Source organism: Triticum urartu, chromosome 3A, assembly GCF_056163025.1.
Source record: "Triticum urartu cultivar PI428250 chromosome 3A, HENAU_Tu73, whole genome shotgun sequence".
Classification (NCBI taxonomy): domain Eukaryota; kingdom Viridiplantae; phylum Streptophyta; class Magnoliopsida; order Poales; family Poaceae; genus Triticum; species Triticum urartu.
In genome coordinates this window covers 76,219,557-76,239,806 of record NC_141875.1, presented here as the reverse complement: position 1 = coordinate 76,239,806, position 20,250 = coordinate 76,219,557, and positions in this window count along the sequence as shown.

Here is a 20,250-nt window from a genome sequence, read left to right as displayed (position 1 = left end):
CCAGACAGGTAACGCTACGTACGATTCGACCTGGTGGGTCCTGATGTCGCTTGGAACTGCGTCGGTATTTCCCCAAAGAGGAAGGGATGATACAACACAGCTATGGTAGGTATTTCCCTCAGTTATGAAACCAAGGTATCAATCTAATAGGAGGACCAACCAAGACTATGTAAACGGTACCTGCACACAAAGAACAAATACTTGCAACCTGACAAGTAAGAGGGGTTGTCAATCCCTCCTCGGTTAAAAGATAAATTGTTTTGCGGTTGATTGGATAAATAGATCTCGATAAGACGCAAAATAAAATAAGTAATAAAAAGCACAGCAAGGTATTTTTGGGTTTTTTTTAGAAATATAGATCTAAAAATAAAAGTGAATAAGAATAGATCTCAAGGAAAATATGATAAAGAATAGACCCGGGGGCGTAGATTTCACTACTTGCTTCTCTCGAGAAATAGCACACGGTGGGTAAACAAATTATTGTTGGGCAATTGATAGAAGATTGAATTATTATGACAATATCTAAGGCAATGATCAATATATAGGCATCATGTCCAAGATTAGTAGACCAACTCCTGCCTGGATCTACTACTATTACTCCATGCATCGACCACTATCCAACATGCATCTAGTGTATTAAGTTTATGGATAAATGGAGTAATGTAATAAGAATGATGACATGATGGAGACAAGATCTATTCATGTAGGAATAGACCCCATCTTGTTATCCTTAATAGCAACGATACATGTGTGTCTTGCTGCACCTTCTTTCACTAGGAAAGAACATTGCAAGATCGAACCCATCACAAACCACTTATTCCCTTGGCAAGAAAAATCGATCTAGTTGGCCTACCTAAACCAAAGATTCGAAGAAGAAATATGAGGCTATAAATAATCATGCATATAAGAGATCAGAGAAGACTCAAATTAATATTCATGGATATAGATCTGATCATAAACTCAAATTCATCGGATCCCAACAAACACACCGCAAAAAGAGTTACATCAAATAGATCTCCAAGAGACCATTGTATCGAGAATCAAAAGAGAGAGGAAGCAATCTATCTAGTGCCTATAGACCCTTAGGTCTATGGTGGACTACTCACGCATCATCGAAGAGGCACCAATGAGGATGATGAACCCCTCTCTACGGTGTTAGATTGGATCTCGTGGTTCTGGAACATGCGGCGGCTAGAATTGTGTTTCGTCGACTCCCCTAGGGTTTTTGGATTATTTGGGAACTTTTAGGGTGAAGAGGTGGTGCATGGGGGTTACGTGGGGGGCACAACCCTCTGGTACTTTCTTGGCCCACATGGTGTCTTCTGGTCCAGAAAAAATCTCCAAAAAGTTTCGTGGTGTTTCGACTCTGTTTGGTACTGATATTTGGTGAAGTAAAAAACAAGCAAAAACAGCAACTGGCATTGGGCACTATGTCAATAGGTTAGTCCCCAAAAATGATATAAAGTTGCTATAAAATTAATATAAAACATCCAAGAATGATAATATAACAGCATGGAACAATCAAAAATTATATAGATGTTGGAGAGGTATGAGCATCCCCAAAGTTAATTCCTGCTCGTCCTCGAGTAGGTAAATGATCAAAACTGAATTTTTGATGTGGAATGTTGCCTAACATGTTCATCACACATTATTTTCTTTTGTATCACGGACATTTGTACTTTTATATGGTTCAAAGCAATAGTCAAGTTTTGACATGAAGATTTCAATACTCAAGCGTATCAACAAGCAACCATGTCTTTCAAAATATCAACACTAGTGCTCCCTAGTTGGGGCTTTATAAGAGAAGATGGAGACTCAAATAAAAATGAAAATTGCATAAAGTAAATAGATAAGCCCTTCATAGAGGGAAGTAGGGATTTGTAGAGGTGAGCTCAAAGCAAAAATTGAGAGATAAAAAAATTTGAGAGCATACTTTTCCCGTCAACAAAATGACCGAGTAATTCCCAACACTTTCCATGCTAGATATATCATAAGCGGTTCCCAAACATAAAATAAAGTTTATTCCTTTTTCCACCATTCTTTCACAATCCATGCCTAGTCGTATCCACGGGTGCCCACCGTACCAACACTTTGCAAGGAATTTATTATTTGACAACATAAAGTAAATTTCTTTTTCATTTCGGGACTGGGCATCCCTATTACCGCCATACTCTCATGCAAAACAAGTGAATAAACACTCATATTGAGAATAACACATCTAGCATGGAAAATATTGGCCACCCCTTGCTGCTACAACTGTGGTACGATCACACAAAAAGGAAATTCATTTTGAAAATTATGAAAATACCGCATATAGGTAGGTATGGTGGACTCATATGGAAAACTGGGTTTAAAGATTTTGGATGTACAAGTAGTATTTCTACTTAGTACAAGTGGAGGCTAGCAAATAGATTGACAACCAAGAAACAAAAAATCACATAAGCGAGCACTAAGCATAACTAACACCGAATAATGCACCATAATTAGAATATAATTTCGTTTCATAACTATTGAATTTCGTTCTTGCATAGGGAATCACAAACCTTAACACCAATATTCTTACTAAAGCATAAGTACTCACCAACATGACTCATATATTACTATCATCATATCTCAAAACTATTACAAAGAATCAAGGTTAATTTGTATAATGATCTTCATGAAAGTTTCTATTATATCCCTCTTGAATATCTCTCACTTTGGGACTAATTTCATAAGTTGCAATTGCTTTTGATAAGCTCAAATAAATTTAAGTGAAGAGCATGAGCATAAAAAATTTCATCTCTCAAAATAATATAAGTGAAGCATGAGAGAATTTCTTCAGAAATTTACTAACTCTCAAATATATCTAAGTGAAGCATGAGAGCATTTCTTCAAAAACATTAAAGTACACCATGCTCAAAAGGATATAAGTGAAGCACTAGAGCAATTCCATAGCTCCGAATTTTTAAGTGAAGCACACATAGAGCAATTCTTTCAAATCATAGCATAATTTTGGCTCTCTCAAATAGGTGTGTCCGGCAAGGATATATGACACAAACTAAAAATCAAAACAAGAACAAACTCATATAATACAATACGCTCCAACCAAAACTCATGAGATGTGATGAATAAAAATATAGCTCCAAGTAAAATACCAATGGTCGTTAGAAGAAAGAGGGGATGCATTCCGGGGCATTCCCAAGCTTAGTTGCTTGGTTCTCCTTGAATATTATCTTGCGGTTCCATGGGGCATCACCAAGCTTAGGCTCTTTACACTCATCATTCCTTCATCTATCATGATCCCACCCAAAACTTGAAAACTTCAATCACACAAAACTTAACAAAACCTTATCGAGATCCGTTATTATAATAAAGCAAATCACTACTATAAGTATAGTTGCAAACACATTCATATTTTATTTTTGCGTTATACCTAATGTATTCTAACTTCACCATGGCATATACCCCCCGATACAATCCATAGATTCATCAAAATAAGCTCACTACGCAAAGAAAACGGAATCTGTCAAAAATAGAACAGTATGTAGTAATCTAGAAACTTGTATACTTCTGTAACTCCAAAAAATCTAAAAAATTAGGGAAACATAGGAAATTTGTATATTAATATTTTTTAAAAATTCAGAATTTTATCGTGCTTCTGTAATTTTAACAATTCTGTTACTGGGTGCAAAAGTTTCTGTTTTTCAACAAGATCAAATCAACTATCACCCAACATAATTCCAAAGGCTTTACTTGGCACAAACACTAATTAAAACATAAAAACACAATCATAACAGTAGCATAATTTTGCAAACACTCAAGAACAGAAAGAAAAAGGCAAAAAAATTATTCATTGGGTTGCCTCCCAACAAACGCTATTGTTTTATGCCCCTAGCTAGGCATAATGCATAGATTCAAGTATTGTCATCTTTAGTTTTTGATCCATAGGATGACCTCATGACTAATTCATATGGTGGATTAATTCTTGTTCTAGGGGAGTGTTCCATGCCTTTTCTTAGTGGAAATTGAAATTTAATATCCCTTCTTTCATATCGATCATGGCACCTATAGTGCGTAAAAATGGTCTACCAAGTATAATAGGACAAGACGGATTGCAATCAATATCAAGAACAATAAAATCTATGGGAACATAGTTCCTATTTGCAAGAATAATAACATCATTAATTCTTCCCAAAGGCTTTTTAGTAGTAGAATCCGCCAAGTGCAAATTGAGGGAACATTCTTGAATATCGGTAAGACCAAGCACATCACATAAATATTTCGGAATTGTGGAAACACTAGCACCCAAATCACATAAAGCAAAGCACTCATAATTTTTTATCTTGAATTTGATAGTAGGTTCCCATTCATCATGTAATTTTCTAGGAATTGAAATCTCTAATTCCAACTTTTCTTCTAAAGCTTTCGTCATGGCATCTACGACACGTTTAGTAAAAGCTTTATTTTTTTCATAAGCATGGGGTGAATTTATCATCGATTGAAACAAAGAAATACATTCAATCAAAGAGCAATTATCATAATTAAAGTCTTTGTAATCCAAAAGAGTGGGCACATCACTAGTTAAAGTTTTGACCTCTCCAAACCCACTTTTATCAATTTTCTCATCAAGATTTTCACCCTCCGAATTATCGGGACGCCCTCTAGCTAAAGTTGACTCTTCTTTAGTCCCTTTGTCATCAATTTTAATTTTAATAAACAAGGAATCGATGGAAGAAACACCAATCATTTTAAGATCTTCATCATTTTTATGAAAGCGATCAGTAGAAACCGCTCGTTCTAAAAATTCTCTTTTGGCTCTAAGCATAGCGGTTCTTTTCTTACTTTCATCCCTAGAAACATATAAAGATTTAATTGATTCACTAATATCAACCTTAGGTGGAAAAGTTTAATCTTGAGATTTTCTACGTCATGCGGAATTCTATCAATACTCCTAGACATATCATCAATCTTATTCAACTTTTCTTCTATCGTAGTATTGAAAGCTTTTTGAGCATTGATAAATTCTTCAATATTATTTTCAAGATCAGAGGGGTTCCTATTATTATAAGAAGATTTACCATAGGAATTACCATAATTATTAGAGCAATTTTCAGGAAAAGGACTGGGATTAAAATTACCTCTATAAGTATTGTTGTTAAAATGGTTTCACGAGACAAAATTCACATCTACGGGGTCGCTATTTTTCTCAATCAAAGTAGCCAAAGGCACATCATTAAGAGCAATAGGAGCATTTTTATTAGCAACCAATTTAATAAGAGCATCAACTTTTTCACTCGATGTACTAATTTCTTCAACAAAATTAACCTTTTTACTAGTAGGTGCTCTTTCAGTATGCCGTTGTGAATAATTTGCCATGATATTATCTAACAATTTAGTAGATTCACTCAAAGTAATATCCATAAAAGTACCATCCACGGCAAAATCCAAAACTTTTCTAGAAACAAAATTCAATCCCGCATAAAAAAATTGTATAATCATCGAAAATTTAAACCATGAGTAGGACAATTTCTTAGCATCAATTTCATTCTTTCCCAAGATTATGCAACATGTTCATGCTCAGGTTGCTTAAAATTTTTGATTTGAGTCCTAAGGAAAATAATTTTCGTGGGCGGAAAATACTTAGTAATAAAGCATCTTTGCACTTATCCCAAGAACTGATACTATTGCCAGGCAAAGAGGAAAACCAAATTTTTGCATGATCCCGCAAAGGTAAAGGAAACAATTTCAACTTCACAATATCATTATGCGCATCTTTTTTTATTTTGTATATCACACAATTCTGTGAATTTGTTTAGATGGGACGCGACATCCTCACTAGGAGTATTGGAAAATTGATCTTTCATCACAAGATTCAACAAAGCGGCATTAATGTCACAAGAATCTGCACTAGTGGCGGGAGGATCAATCAGAGTGCTAATAAAATCATTATTATTGGTATTAAAAGAATCAAACTATTTGGTATTTTCTTGAGACATCATAACCACGCAAACAATAATGCAAAAAAAAGATAGATCTGATGAGAAAACGGTGAAGGACAAAGAGGGCAAATAAAATGGCATATTTTTGTTAAGTGGCAAATATGAAAATGAGAGGCATATGGAAAATAATGTAAATTGCAAGGAGATGAGATTTTTGATTAGGAACCTGATAGATGTTGATGATTCCTCCCTGGCAACGGCGCTAGAAATTGGCAAGTTGACGGGAAACTATCTTGACTTGATCCTCCCCGGCAACGGCGCCAGAAATTCCTTTTGATGTCGCTTGAAACTGCGTCGGTATTTCCCCAGAGAGGAAGGGATGATGCAGCATAGCTACAGTAGGTATTTCCCTCAGTTATGAAACCAAGGTATCAATCCTGTAGGAGGACCAAGCAAGACTATGTAAACGGTACCTGCACACAAAGAACAAATACTTGCAACCTGGCGCGTAAGAGGGGTTGTCAGTCCCTCCTCGGTAACAAAGATAAATTGTTTTGTGGTAGATTGGATAAATAGATCTCGATAAAACGCAAAATAAAATTAGTAATAAAAAAGTGCAGCAAGCTATTTTTGAGTTTTTAGAGATATAGATCTGGAAATAAAAGTGAATAAAAATAGATCTCAAGGAAAATATGATAAAGAATAGACCCGGGGGCCGTAGATTTCACTAGTGGGTTCTCTTGAGAAACATCACACAGTGGGTAAACAAAGTACTATTGGGCAATTGACAGAAGATCGAATAATTATGATGATATCCAATGCAATGATCAATATATAGGCATCACGTCCAAGATTAGTAGACCGACTCGTGCTTGCATCTACTACTACTACACACATCGACCGCTATCCAGCATGCATCTAGAGTATTAGGTTCATGGCGAAATAGAGTAATGCAATAAGAACGATGACATGATGTAGACAAGATTTGTTCACGTAGGAATAGACCCCATCTTGTTATCCTTAATAGCAATGATACATGCGTGTCTTGCTGCTCCTTCTGTCACATGGAAAGAACACCGCAAGATCGAACCCATCACAAAGCACCTCTTCCCATGGCAAGAAAAATCGATCTACTTGGCCTAACTAAACCAAAGATTCGAAGAAGAAATAACAGTCTATAAATAATCATGCATATAAGATATCAAAGAAGACTCAAATAATATTCATGTATATAGATCCGATCGTAAACTCAAAGTTCACCGGATCCCAACAAACACACCGCAAAAAAGAGTTACATCAAATAGATCTCCAAGAGACCATTGTATTGAGAATCAAAAGAGAGAGAGAGTAAGCCATCTAGCTACTGCCTACGACCCTTAGGTCTATGGTGGACTACTCACGCATCATCAGAGAGGCACCAATGAGGATGATGAACCCCTCTGTGATGCTGTTAGATTGGATCTCGTGGTTCTGGAACTGGCGACGGCTGGAATTGTGTTTCGTGGACTCCCCTAGGGTTTCTGGAATATTTGGGAATTTATGGGGTGAAGAGGTGGTGTAGGGGGCTACATGGGGGGCACAACCCTCTGGTACTTTCTTGGCCCACATGATGTCCTCTAGTCCAGAATAAATCTCCAAAAAGTTTCGTTGCGTTTTGACTCCGTTTGGTACTGATATTCTGCGAAGTAAAAACAAGCAAAAAATAGCAACTGGCACTGGGCACTATGTCAATAGGTTAGTCCCAAAAATGATCTAAAGTTGCTATGAATTGAATATAAAACATCCAAGAATGATAATATAACAGCATGGAACAATCAAAAATTATAGATACATTGGAGACGTATCAGGTCCCAGCTGTCAGGGGGTAAGGAGGCACTTCCTTCCGTGTGAAGATGTAGCTAGTGGGTCCTAGCTATAAGGGGGAAACATTTTTTCACGAAATACAGAGGCCCATCCGATGGGTCCCTGCTGTTAGGTGGAGGAATCATTATTTTGCGTGTAATAAGGAGGCACTTCCTTGCGTGCGGCAGTGGACCAAGCTGTCAGCCTCTCCACATACAGTCTTCTTCTGATGGATATCGTTCGTTGACCACGTTGACCATGCCGTGCCGAAAGCAGCAAGGTGGTGGATGATGGCGAGGCCTAGGAAGGAAACGACATGGAGTCGGGGAAGACTCGGTAGTTGCTTCCCACCTAGAGGGGAGTATGAGGTTTTACTGGTTTGTATGTTGTTGCCAGAGAATAACAAGAGTTGTGGGTGAGTAGAGGGATGGCCATGCTACTGATGGGAGTAGGGTGGGGCGATGAGGCCTGCGGCAGCACAGCCAGCCACGGGAGGCAGGAGCAGACGGTATAGCCAGTGCTGGTTTGGGCAGCTGGAGCAAGAAGACCAAAGGCTGAAGAAGTAGTATGGTGGTACGTCTCCAACGTATCTATAATTTATGAAGTATTCATGCCATGTTTATTATAATTTTGTATGTTTTGTTGACTTTTATATGATTTCATGTACTAACATATTGACATAGTGCCTAGTGCCAGTTGATTATGACAACAAAGTTCCAATTGATTTAGTGATGAATCCACTATTTTGGAAAAGGTTTCGATTGATTGTGACAACAAAGTTTCTATATATGATGATTATGGTGTTGACATGTATGCTACAAAGAGTAATGATAACCATGAAACTTGTCATCATGATTTTAACATTCAATTAGATTATGCCAATCAGGTATCTGATGATAGTTATTTTGTTGAGTTTGCTACCACTACTATTGATGAGAATAAATTTGCTTATGTGGAGAGTAATAAAATTTCTATGCTTGAGGATCATGAAAAGAATGATTTATGTGATAGCTATATTGTTGAATTCATTCATGATGCTACAGAAAATTATTAAAAGAGAGGAACATATGCTTTTACATATCTCAATAATATCAGGTTTCCTCTCTATGTGTTGAAAATCTTGAAGTTTTGCCCATTCTGCCTTCCTATGCTAGTCGATTCTTGCTCCCATAAATTGTTTGGTCACAAAATCCCTATTCATAGGAAGTGGGATATGACCCACAAGTATAGGGATCTATCGTATTATTTTCGATAAGTAAGAGTGTCGAACCCAATGAGCACAAGGAAATGACAAGTGGTTTCCAGCAAGGTATTCTCTGCAAGCACTGAAACTATCGGTATTAGATAGTTGTGTTGAAGGAAATATGCCCTAGAGGCAATAATAAATAAATTATTTATTTCCTTATTTCATGATAAATGTTTATTATTCATGCTAGAATTGTATTAATCGGAAACATAATACATGTGTGAATACTTAGACAAACAGAGTGTCACTAGTATGCCTCTACTTGACTAGCTCGTTAATGAAAGATGGTTATGTTTCCTAACCATAGACAAAGAGTTGTTATTTGATTAACGGGATCACATCATTAGGATAATGATGTGATTGACTTGACCCATTTCGTTAGCTTAGCACTCGATCGTTTAGTATGTTGCTATTGCTTTCTTCATGACTTATACATGTTCCTATGACTATGAGATTATGCAACTCCCGTTTACCGGAGGAACACTTTGTGTGCTACCAGACGTCACAACGTAACTGGGTGATTATAAAGGAGCTCTACAGGTGTCTCCAAAGGTACATGTTGGGTTGACGTATTTCGAGATTAGGATTTGTCACTCCGATTGTCGGAGAGGTATCTCTGGGACCTCTCGGTAATGCACATCACATAAGCCTTGCAAGCATTGCAACTAATGAGTTAGTTGCGAGATGATGTATTACGGAACGAGTAAAGAGACTTGCCGGTAACGAGATTGAACTAGGTATTGAGATACCAACGATCGAATCTCGGGCAAGAAACATACCGATGACAAAGGGAACAACGTATGTTGTTATGTGGTCTGACCGATAAAGATCTTCGTAGAATTAGGAGCTAATATGAGCATCCAGGTTCCGCTATTGGTTATTGACCAGAGACGTGCCTCGGTCATGTCTACATTATTCTCGAACCCGTAGGGTCCGCACGCTTAAGGTTTCGATGATAGTTGTATTATGAGTTTATGAGTTTTGATGTACCGAAGGAGTTCAATGTCCTGGATGAGATCGGGGACATGACGAGGAATCTCGAAATGGTCGAGACGTAAAGATCGATATATTGGACGACTATATTCGGACATCGGAAAGGTTCCGAGTGGTTCGGGTATTTTCGGGGGTACCGGGGAGTTACGGGAATACGAGGAAGAAGTAATGGGCCTCATGGGCCAAGTGGTGGAAGAGAGGAGGCAGGGCGCGCGGCCCCCCTAGCCCAAACCGAATTGGAATAGGGGGCCGGCCCCCCTTTCCTCCTTTTCCTCCCTCTTCTTCCTTGTCTCCTACTCCTACTACATGGAAGGACTCCTAGTTGGACTAGGAAAAGGGGAACCCTACTCCCGGTGGGAGTAGGACTCCCCTAGGGCGCGCCATAGAGAGGGCCGGCCCACCCCTCCTCCACTTCTTTATATACGGGGGCAGGGGGCACCCCATAGACACACAAGTTGATCTTCATGATCGTTCTCTTAGCCGTGTGCGGTGCCCCCATCCACCATAATCCTCGATAATATTGTAGCGGTGCTTAGGCGAAGCCCTGCGACGGTAGAACATCAAGATCGTCACCACGCCGTCGTGCTGACCGAACTCTTCCCCGACACTTTGCTGGATCGGAGTCCGGGGATCGTCATTGAGCTGAACATGTGCTAGAACTCGGAGGTGCCGTAGTTTCGGTGCTTGATCGGTCAGGCCGTGAAGACGTACGACTACATCAACCGCGTTGTCATAACGCTTCCGCTATCGGTCTACGAGGGTACGTAGACTACACTCTCCCCTCTCGTTGCTATGCATCACCATGATCTTGCGTGTGTGTAGGAATTTTTTTGAAATTAGTACGTTCCCCAAAAGTGGTATCAGAGCCAGGTTTTATGCGTTGATGTTGTGCACGAGTAGAACACAAGTGAGTTGTGGGCGATATAAGTCATACTGCTTACCAGCATGTCATACTTTGGTTCGGCGGTATTGTTGGATGAAGCGGCCCGGACCGACATTATGCGTACGCTTACGCGAGACTGGTTCTACCGACGTGCTTTGCACACAGGTGGCTGGCGGGTGTCAGTTTCTCCAACTTTAGTTGAACCAAGTGTGGCTACGCCCGGTCCTTGCGAAGGTTAAAACAACACCAACTTGACAAACTATCGTTGTGGTTTTGATGCATAGGTAAGAACGGTTCTTGCTAAGCCTGTAGCAGCCACGTAAAACTTGCAACAACAAAGTAGAGGACGTCTAACTTGTTTTTGCCAGGCATGTTGTGATGTGATATGGTCAAGACATGATGCTAAATTTTATTGTATGAGATGATCATGTTTTGTAACCGAGTTATCGGCAACTGGCAGGAGACATATGGTTGTCGCTTTATTGTATGCAATGCAATCGTGCTGTAATGCTTTACTTTATCACTAAGCGGTAGCGATAGTCATGGAAGCATAAGATTGGCGAGACGACAATGATGCTATGATGGAGATCAAGGTGTCGCGCCGGTGACGATGGTGATCATGACGGTACTTCGGAGATGGAGATCACAAGTACAAGATGATGATAGCCATATCATATCACTTATATTGATTGCATGTGATGTTTATCTTTTATGCATCTTATCTTGCTTTGATTGACGGTAGCATTATAAGATGATCCCTCACTAAATTATCAAAGTATAAGTGTTCTCCCTGAGTATGCACCGTTGCGAAAGTTCTTCGTGCTGAGACACCACGTGATGATCGGGTATGATAGGCTCTATGTTCATATACAACGGGTGCAAAACAGTTGCACACGCGGAATACTCAGGATAAACTTGACGAGCCTAGCATATAACAGATATGGCCTCGGAACACAGAGACCGAAAGGTCGAGCGCGAATCATATAGTAGATATGATCAACATAGTGATGTTCACCATTGAAAGTACTCCATCTCACGTGATTATCGGACATGGTTTAGTTGATTTGGATCACGTGATCACTTAGAGGATTAGAGGGATGTCTATCTAAGTGGGAGTTCTTAAGTAATATGATTAATTGAACTTTAATTTATCATCAACTTAGTCCTGGTAGTATTTCTATGTTGTAGATCAATAGCTCGCGTTTAGCTCCCTTGTTTTATTTTTGATATGTTCCTAGAGAAAACTAAGTTGAAAGATGTTTGTACCAATGATGCGGATTGGACCTGTGATCTGAGGTTTATCCTCATTGCTGCACAGAAGAATTATGTCCTTGATGCACCGCTAGGTGACAAACCTATTGCAGGAGCAGATGCAGACGTTATGAATGTTTGGCTAGCTCAATATGATGACTACTTGATAGTTTAGTGCACCATGCTTAACGGCTTAGAATCGGGACTTCAAAGATGTTTTGAACGTCATGGACCATATGAGATGTTCCAGGAGTTGAAGTTAATATTTCAAGCAAATACCCGAGTTGAGAGATATGAAGTCTCCAACAAGTTCTATAGCTAAAAGATGGAGGAGAATCACTCAACTAGTGAGCATGTGCTCAGATTGTCTAGGTACTACAATCGCTTGAATCAAGTGGGAGTTAATCTTCCAGATAAAATAGTGATTACCAGAATTCTCTAATCACCATCACCAAGTTAGTAGAACTTCGTGATGAACTATGATATGCAAGGGATAACGGAAACGATTCCCAAGCTCTTCGTAATGTTGAAATTGACAAAGGTAGAAATCAAGAAAAACATCAAGTGTTGATGGTAGACAAGACCACTAGTTTCAAGAAAATGGCAAAGAAAAAAAGGGGGAACTTCAAGAAGAACAGCAAGCAAGTTGTTGCTCAAGTGAAGAAGCCCAAGTCTGGTCTTAAGCCTGAGACTAAGTGCTTCTACTGCAAAGGGACTGGTCACTGGAAGCGGAACTACCCCAAGTGATTGGCGGATAAGAAGGATGGCAAAGTGAACATAAGTATATTTGATATACATGTTATTGATGTGTACTTTACTAGTGTTTATAGCAACCCCTCAGTATTTGATACTAGTTCAGTTGCTAAGATTAGTAACTCGAAATGGGAGTTGCAGAATAAACAGAGACTAGTTAAGGGTGACGTGACGATGTGTGTTGGAAGTGGTTCCAAGATTGATATGATCATCATTGCACACTCCCTATACTTTCGGGATTAGTGTTGAACCTAAATAAGTGTTATTTGGTGTTTGCGTTGAGCATGAATATGATTTTATCATGTTTATTGTAATACAGTTATTCATTTAAGTAAGAGAATAAATTCTTGTTCTGTTTACATGAATAAAACCTTATATGGTTACACACCCAATGAAAATAGTTCATTGGATCTCGACCATAGTGATACACATATTCATAATATTGAAACCAAAAGATGCAAAGTTAATAATGATAGTGCAACTTATTTGTGGCACTGCCGTTTAGGTCATATTGGTGTAAAGCGCATGAAGAAACTCCATGCTGATGGGATTTTGGAATCACTTGATTATGAATCACTTGGTTCTTGCGAACCATGCCTTATGGGCAAGACGACTAAAGACACCGTTTTCCGGAACAATGGAGCGAGCAACTGACTTATTGGAAATAATACATACTGATGTATGCGATCCGATGAGTGTTGAAGCTCACGGCGGGTATCGTTATTTTCTGACCTTCACATATGATTTGAGCAGATATGGGTATATCTGCTTGATGAAACATAAGTCTGAAACATTTGAAAAGTTCAAAGAATTTTAGAGTGAAGTGGAAAATCATCGTAACAAGAAAAATAAGGTTTCTACGATCTGATCACGGAGACAAATATTTAAGTTACGAGTTTGGTCTTCAATTAAAACTATGTGGAATAGTTTCACAAATTCATGCCACCTAGAACACCACATCATAATGGTGTGTTCGAACGTCATAACTGTACTTTATTGGATATAGTGCAACCTATGATGTTTCTTACCGATTTACCACTATAGTCTTGGGGTTATGCATTAGAGACAGCTGCATTCACGAAAAAAGAGCACCATCTAAATCCGTTGAGACGACACTGTATGAACTGTGGTTTGGTAAGAAACCAAAGTTGTTGTTTCTTAAAGTTTGGGGTTGCAATGCTTATAAGAAAAAGTTTCATCTTGATAAGCTCAAACCCAAATCGGAGAAATGTGTCTTCATAGGATACCCAAAGAAGATAGTTGGGTACACCTTCTATCATAGATCCGAAGGCAAGACATTCGTTGCTAAGAATGGATCCTTTCTAGAGAAGGAGTTTCTCTCGAAAGAAGTGAGTGGGAGGAAAGTAGAACTTGATGAGGTAACTGTACCTGCTCCATTATTGGAAATTAGTACATCACAGAAACTGGTTTCTGTGACACCTACACCAATTAGTGAGGAAGCTAATGATGATGATCATGAAACTTCAGAACAAGTTACTACAGAACCTCGTAGATCAACCAGAGTAAGATCCACACCAGAGTGGTACGGTAATCCTGTTCTGGAAGTCATGCTACTAGATCATGATGAACCTACGAACTATGAAGAAGCGATGGTGAGCCCAGATTTGCAAAATGGCTTGAAGCCATGAAATCTGAGATGGGATCCATGTATGAGAACAAAGTGTGGACTTTGGTTGACTTGCCCAATGATCGACAAGCAATTGAGAATAAATGGATCTTCAAGAAGAAGACTGACGCTGACGGTAATGTTACTGTCTACAAAGCTCAACTTGTCGCAAAAGGTTTTCGACAAGTTCAAGGGATTGAGTACGATGAGACCTTCTCACCCGTAGCGATGCTTATGTCTGTCCGATCATGTTAACAATTGCTGCATTTTATGATTATGAAATTTGGCAGATGGATGTCAAAACTGCATTCCTGAATGGATTTCTAGAAGAAGAGTTGTATATTATGCAGCCGGAAGGTTTTGTCGATCCAAAAGGAGCTAACAGAGTGTGCAAGCTCCAGCGATCCATTTATGGATGGGTGCAAGCCTCTCAGAGTTGGAATAAACGCTTTGATAGTGTGATCAAAGCATTTGGGTTTGTACAGACTTTTGGAGAAGCCTGTATTTACAAGAAAGTGAGTGGGAGCTCTGTAGCATTTCTGATATTATATGTGGATGACATATTGCTAATCGGAAATGATATAGAATTTCTGGATAGAATAAAAGGATACTTGAATAAGAGTTTTTCAACGAAAGACCTCGGTGAAGCTGCTTACATATTGGGCATTAAGATCTATAGAGATAGATCAAGAAGTTTAATTGGACTTTCACAAAGCACATACCTTGACAAAGTTTTGAAGAAGTTCAAAATGGATCAAGCAAAGAAAGGATTCTTGCATGTGTTACAAGGTGTGAAGTTGAGCAAGACTCAAAGCCCGACCACGGCATAAGATAGAAAGAGAATCAATGTCATTCCCTATGCCTCAGCCATAGGTTCTATAAAGTATGACATGCTGTGTACCAGATCTATTGTATACCCTACACTGATTTTGGCAAGGGAGTACAATAGTGATCTAGGAGTAGATCACTGGACAGCGGTCAAAATTATCCTTAGTGGAATAAGGATATGTTTCTCGATTATGGAGGTGACAAAAAGGTTCGTCGTAAAGGGTTACGTTGATGCAAGTTTTGACAATGATCCGGATGACTCTAAGTCTCAATCTGGATACATATTGAAAGTGGGAGCAATTAGCTATAGTAGGTCCATGCAGAGCATTGTTGACATAGAAATTTGCAAAATACATACAGATCTGAATATGGCAGACCTGTTGACTAAACTTCTCTCACAGGCAAAACATGATCACACCTTAGTACTCTTTGGGTGTTAATCACATAGCGATGTGAACTAGATTATTGACTCTAGTAAACCCTTTGAGTGTTGGTCACATAATGATGTGAACTATTGGTGTTAAATCACATGGCAATGAGAACTAGATTATTGACTCTAGTGCAAGTGGGAGACTGAAGGAAATATGCCCTAGAGGCAATAATAAAGTTATTATGTATTTCCTTATTTCATGATAAATGTTTATTATTCATGCTAGAATTGTATTAACCGGAAACATAATACATGTGTGAATACATAGACAAACAGAGTGTCACTAGTATGCCTCTACTTGACTAGCTCGTTAATCAAAGATGGTTATGTTTCCTAACCATAGACAAAGAGTTGTTATTTGATTAACGGGATCACATCATTAGGAGAATGATGTGATTGACTTGACCCATTCTGTTAGCTTAGCACTCGATCGTTTAGTATGTTGTTATTGCTTTCTTCATGACTTATACATGTTCCTATGACTATGAGATTATGCAACTCCCGTTTACCGGAGGAACACTTTGTGTGCTACCAAACGTCACAACGTAACTGGGTGATTATAAAGGAGCTCTACAGGTGTCTCCAAAGGTACATGTTGGGTTGGCGTATTTCGAGATTAGGATTTGTCACTCCGATTGTCGGAGAGGTATCTCTGGGCCCTCTCGGTAGTGCACATCACATAAGCCTTGCAAGCATTGCAATTAATGAGTTAGTTGTGAGATGATGTATTACGGAACGAGTAAAGAGACTTGCCGGTAATGAAATTGAACTAGGTATTGAGATACCGACGATCGAATCTCGGGCAAGTAACATACCGATGACAAAGGGAACAATGTATGTTGTTATGCGGTCTGACCGATAAAGATCTTTGTAGAATATGTAGGAGCCAATATGAGCATCCAGGTTCCGCTATTGGTTATTGACCGGAGACGTGCCTCATTCATGTCTACATTGTTCTCGAACCCGTAGGGTCCGCACACTTAAGGTTTCGATGACAGTTATATTATGAGTTTATGAGTTTTGATGTACCGAAGGAGTTCGGAGTCCTGGATGAGATCGGGAACATGACGAGGAGTCTCGAAATGGTCGAGACGTAAAGATCGATATATTGGACGACTATATTCGGACATCAGAAAGGTTCCGAGTGGTTCGGGTATTTTCGGGGGTACCGAGGAGTTACGGGAATACGAGGAAGAAGTAATGGGCCTCATGGGCCAAGTGGTGGAAGAGAGGAGGCAGGGCGCGCGGTCCCCTAGCCCAAACCGAATTGGACTAGGGGGTCGCCCCCCCTTTCCTCCTTTTCCTCCCTCTCCTTCCTTGTCTCCTACTCCTACTACATGGAAGGACTCCTAGTTGGACTAGGAAAAGGGGAATCCTACTCCCGGTGGGAGTAGGACTCCCCTAGGGCGCGCCATAGAGAGGGTCGGCCCTCCCCTCCTCCACTCCTTTATATACGGGGGCATGGGGCACCCCATAGACACACGAGTTGATCTTCGTGATCGTTCTCTTAGCCGTGTGCGGTGCCCCCCTCCACCATAATCCTCGATAATATTGTAGCGGTGGTTATGCGAAGCCCTGCGACGGTAGAACATCAAGATTATCACCACGCCGTCGTGCTGACGGAACTCTTCCCCGACACTTTGTTGGATCGGAGTCCGGGGATCGTCATCGAGCTGAACGTGTGCTAGAACTCGGAGGTGCCGTAGTTTCGGTGCTTGATCGGTCGGGCCGTGAAGACGTATGACTACATCAACCGCGTTGTCATAACGCTTCTGCTGTCGGTCTACGAGGGTACGTAGACTACACTCTCCCCTCTCGTTGCTATGCATCACCATGATCTTGCGTGTGCGTAGGAAATTTTTTGAAATTACTACGTTCCCCAACATGTGTGATAAGATAATTCGCAACGGGTAACAAGTAAAAAGTGTAACTAAGGTGCAGCAAGGTGGCCCAATACTTTTTGTAGCAAAGGACAAGCATGGACAAACTCTTATATAAAGCAAATCGCTCCCAAGGACACATGGGAATTACCATCAAGTTAGTTTTCATCATGCTCATATGATTCGTGTTCATTACTTTGATAATTTGATATGTGGGTGGACTGGTGCTTGGGTGCTGTCCTTACTTGGTCAAGCCTCCCACGTATGATTAACCCCTCTTGTAAGCATACGCAACTACGAAAGAAGAATTAAGATAAATCTAACCACAATATGAAACATGTGGATCCAAATCAGCCCCTTACGAAGCAACACATAAACTAGGGTTTAAGCTTCTGTCACTCTAACAACCCATCATCTACTTATTACTTCCCAATGCCTTCCACTAGGCCCAAATCATGGTGAATTGTCATGTAGTCTACGTTCACATAACACCAATAGAGGAAAGACAACATACATCTCATCAAAATATCGAACGAATACCAAATTCACAAGATTACTTATAACAAGACTTCTCCCATGTCCTTAGGAACAAACGTAACTACTCACAAAGCATATTCGTGTTCATAATCAGAGGGGTATTGAATATCATTAAGGATCTTAACATATGATCTTCCACCAAATAAACCAACTAGCATCAACTACAATGAGTATTCAACACTACTAGCAACCCACAGGTACCAATCCAAGCTTTTGAGAGAAAGATTGGCTACAAAAGATGAACTAGGGTTTGAGAGGAGATGGTGCTACTGAAGTTGTTGATGGATATTCACCCCCACTCGATGAGAGGATCGTTGGTGATGATGATGGCTTTGATTTCGCCCTCCCGGAGGGAAGTTTCATAGACAGAACAGCTCCGCTGCAGCCCTAGATTGCTTCTGCCCAGGTACCGCCTCGAGACGGCAGCGCTTCGTCCTGAAAGCTTCCTTCTGATTTTTTCCTGGTCAAAACCCTCCATATAGTAGAACATGGACACTGGAGACTTGACAGGGGCCCCACAAGCCCTAGGGCGTGCCTAGGGGGTCGGGCGCGCCCCCCGGGCTTGTGGCCTCCTGGTGGGTCCCCTCTGGTATTTTTTCGCCCAATATTTTTTATATATTCCAAAATAATTCTCCATAAATTTTCAGGACTTTTGGAGTTGTGCAGAATAGGTCTCTCAGATTTGCCCCTTTCCGATCCAAAATTCTAACTGCCGGCATTCTCCCTCTTCATGTAAATCTTGTAAAATAAGAGAGAAAAGGCATAAGTATTGTACCATAATGTGTAATAACAACCCATATGCAATAAATATCAATATAAAAGCATGAGTATCAACTCCCCCAAGCTTAGACCTCTCTTGTCCTCAAGCGAAAGGCTTAATCGATAAATATGTCCACATGTTTAGAGATAGAGGTGTCGATAAAATAAAATACGGACATGCAGGCATCATGATCATCTTTAGAACAACAACATATATTGTCATATAATTTCTTATGCTAAAGTGACAGTTCGCTCACAAGGTAAAGTATGAATCAGAAACTTCATTGAAAACTAACAAACTATGATCTCAGTCATTGAAACAATTGCAATTTATCATAATATCGAAAAGAGTCAATGTAAGAGCTTTTCAGCAAGTTCACATACTCAACTATCTTTTAGAATTCCGCAATTGCTGACACTCACACAATACTAATAAGTTCAAGGTCTCAATCGGACACAGAGAAATATAGGGGATTATAGTTTCGCCTCCCAATGTTTTACCTCAAGGGTAATCTCAACAATAATACTTTATGATAACCTACATCCGAGTGGGTATATATATCTGGATCTGTCCCCAATATATAGTGCTTGCCAAAAAGAAAAAGTGTAAAAAGGAAACATGAAGTTCACCATGACTCTTGTATAAGGGTATAAGGTAAAGGTAAAAGATAGGCCCTTCACAGAGGGAAGCAGAGGTTGTCATGCGCTTTTATGGTTGGATGCACAAAATCTTAATGCAAAAGAACGTCACTTTATATTGTCGCTTGTGATAAAGAACTTTATTATGTAGTCCATTGCTTTTATTTCTTCCATATCACAAGTTCGTATAAAGCTTATTTTCCTCACACTAAAAGATCCTACATATTTAGAGAGAAATTTTTATTGCTTGCCCAGATGATAGCTTACTTGAAGGATCTTACTCAATCCATAGGTAGATATAGTGGACTCTCATGGCAAAACTGGTTTAATGGATGTGTCGATGCACAAGTAGTATCTCTACTTGGTGCAAAGGATTTGGGTAGCATGGGATGAGAAGCAAGCTCAACATGTTGGAGGATCCATAATAATATAAGTTCTATTCGGATATAAGAAAACATAACCCATTATGATGTCTTCCTTGTCCAACATCAACTTTTTAGCATGTAATATTTTAATAAGTGCTCACAATCACAAGAGATGTCCAAGATAATATATTTATATTTGAAACCTCTCTTTCTTTATTACTTACTATTAATTGCAAAAATGACCAAAACTATGTTTTCAACTCTCAACATATTTTATTCATCATACCCTTTATATG